We start from the raw sequence: 2,284 nt of genomic DNA, 5'->3' as shown, positions 1-2,284 counted from the left end.
CTGTCACCCAGGGAGGCGTTGGGTGAGACCTTTGCAACCGATGAGGTCCTGCCGGGGCCAAGTTAGGAGAGATCAATTTAGTTGGGTTATCTCTTCTCGCCTTTTGGCTCAGATCAAAGTGCAGTATCTGTTCTCTTATCATTTAATATCTATATCCCCCATCAACTCATATCAGGGATTTTTCGAACAGGAAGTCGGAAATCTGGGGCTTACTCCGTCCCTCCACCTTTCACCACCGGTATTACAGTACTGCCTCCGGAAATGGTGCAACACTTTTCTCCCATTGTCAAGGAAAAAAAAATACACCAAATCTATACAAAAACAGCTAGCAGAAAAGAGGAATGAAAAAGAAAAATATCCAACTGAACAGTCTTAATGGGGTCCCCTTTTCCCGCCATTTTTTAAAAAAAATAAAATAAAAAAAAATACATTGCGGTGTGTGTGTGTGTGTGTGTGTGTGTGTTTTGAGGCCCCCCCAAAAATAATCTTCACCAGGATTATTTGTGTGTGTGTGTGTGTGTGTGTGTGTGTGTGTGTGTGTGTGTGTGTTTGTTATTTTTTTTTGTTTTAGGCCCCCAAAAATCATCCCGCCACCATTGTGTGTGTGTGTGTGTGTGTGTGTGTGTGTGTGTGTGTTGTGTGTGTGTGTGTGTGTGTGTGTGTTTTTGAGCCCCCAAAAATCTTTCTTTATTTGTGTGTGTGTGTGTGTGTGTGTGTGTGTGTGTGTGTGTGTGTGTTGTTTAGGCCCCCAAAAAATACAATCCACTTCACCAAGATTGTTGTGTGTGTGTGTGTGTGTGTGTGTGTGTGTGTGTGTGTGTGTGTGTGTGTGTGTTTTAGGCCCCCAAAATACAATCACTTCACCAGGATGTGTGTGTGTGTGTGTGTGTGTGTGTGTGTGTGTGTGTGTGTGTGTGTGTGTGTGTGTGTGTGTTTTTGAACCCCCAAAAATAATCCCTTCCACAAATTGTTTTTGTGTGTGTGTGTGTGTGTGAAAATAAAAAAAATGTGTGTGTGTGTGTGTGTGTGTGTGTGTGTGTGTGTGTGTGTGTGTGTGTGTGTGTGTGTGTGTGTTTTAAGGCCCCCCAAAAATACAATCACTTCACCGGATTTTGTATGTGTGTTTTGGAGCCCCCCCAGAAATACAATCCTTCCCAGATTTCTGTGTCTGTGTCTGTCTGTCTTGTTCTATCTTCTATCTATCTGTCTGTCTATCTGTCTTACTTTTTACCCACAGCCCTCGAAAACTTGGAAGGAGTGGGTTCGGGGACCACCCGGGGACCCCCTATCACCGTGTGTTCTCGGGCCCCACCTCTAACTTCCATACAACTCTGGTTTCTCTTCTTACGCACAAGCCTTTCTTTTACTAAAGACTTCCGTGGAGAGGAACTACGAGTTCAACTATTTTTGGAAGGGCTTTGCTTCTGGCAGACCCGGTCTCTCCTATTTCAAAGAAATTACAATAACCCACTTTTGCTCAGGCGGTTTGACTTCCTTTTTTTCCCTCAAAGTAGTCGCTTTCGGGCAATTGAGTTCAAAGCCCGGCGATGGTTTATTTGCATTACATATCCACTGGATTAAAGAGCTAGTAACCCTAACACGCGGATTACACTTTTAAAAAAACACACCCTCCTGTCACCAGGAGCGTTGTGAGGGAGCAATTTCCAACCATGTTCTGCCGGCGCCGGCGGGTGCAAGGGTCATTTGTGGGTTATCGCTTCTCGGCCTTTTGGCTCCAGATCAAGTGCAGTATCTGTTCTTATCAGTTTAATATCTGTCGTCGCCCCATCGAGGACTCATATTAAATATTTTGTCGAACAGGAGTCGGAAATGGGGCTTGCTCGTCCGCTCCACCATCACCGTATTGCAGTACCTCCGGGAATGGTGCAGCACTTTTCTCCCATTGTATCCAAGGAAAAAAATACACCAAATCTTTAACGCTAGCAGAAGAGAGGAATGAAAAAGAAGAATCATCATAAAATGCTGCAATCACCCCTTCATGGGGTCCCCGTTTTCCCCCAATTTTACTTAAAAAAAAAAAAAAAAAATACATTGTCCAGTTTTCTGTGTGTGTGTGTGTGTGTGTGTGTGTGTGTTGTTTTTTACCCCCAAAACTAAATCCCTTCCCTATTGTGTTTTTGTGTGTGTGTGTGTGTTTTCCCTTTTGTTGTGTGTGTGTGTGTGTGTGTGTGTGTGTGTGTGTGTGTGTGTGTGTGTGTGTTTTGGGCCCCCAAAAAATACATCACTTTTTTTTTTTTTTTTTGTGTTTTTGGCCCCCCCAAAA

At 43.8% G+C, this 2,284-nt stretch overlaps 1 non-coding gene and 2 pseudogenes across 1 annotated transcript; all 3 read left to right on the top strand.

Moving 5' to 3' along the window:
• Positions 1–88: 88 nt before the first annotated feature.
• LOC123735187 (U2 spliceosomal RNA) lies at positions 89–276 on the top strand. Its single transcript, XR_006765307.1, has one exon. It is a non-coding gene; the product is annotated as a U2 spliceosomal RNA (small nuclear RNA).
• Positions 277–1,326: 1,050 nt separating this feature from the next.
• On the top strand, positions 1,327–1,435 carry LOC123735195 (uncharacterized; annotated as a pseudogene).
• Positions 1,436–1,713: 278 nt separating this feature from the next.
• Positions 1,714–1,895, top strand: LOC123735202 (uncharacterized; annotated as a pseudogene).
• Positions 1,896–2,284: the final 389 nt, after the last annotated feature.

The sequence above is a fragment of the Salmo salar genome, unplaced genomic scaffold (genome assembly GCF_905237065.1).
Source record: "Salmo salar unplaced genomic scaffold, Ssal_v3.1, whole genome shotgun sequence".
NCBI lineage: Eukaryota > Metazoa > Chordata > Actinopteri > Salmoniformes > Salmonidae > Salmo > Salmo salar.
This window is presented reverse-complemented; position numbering and strand designations above follow the sequence as displayed.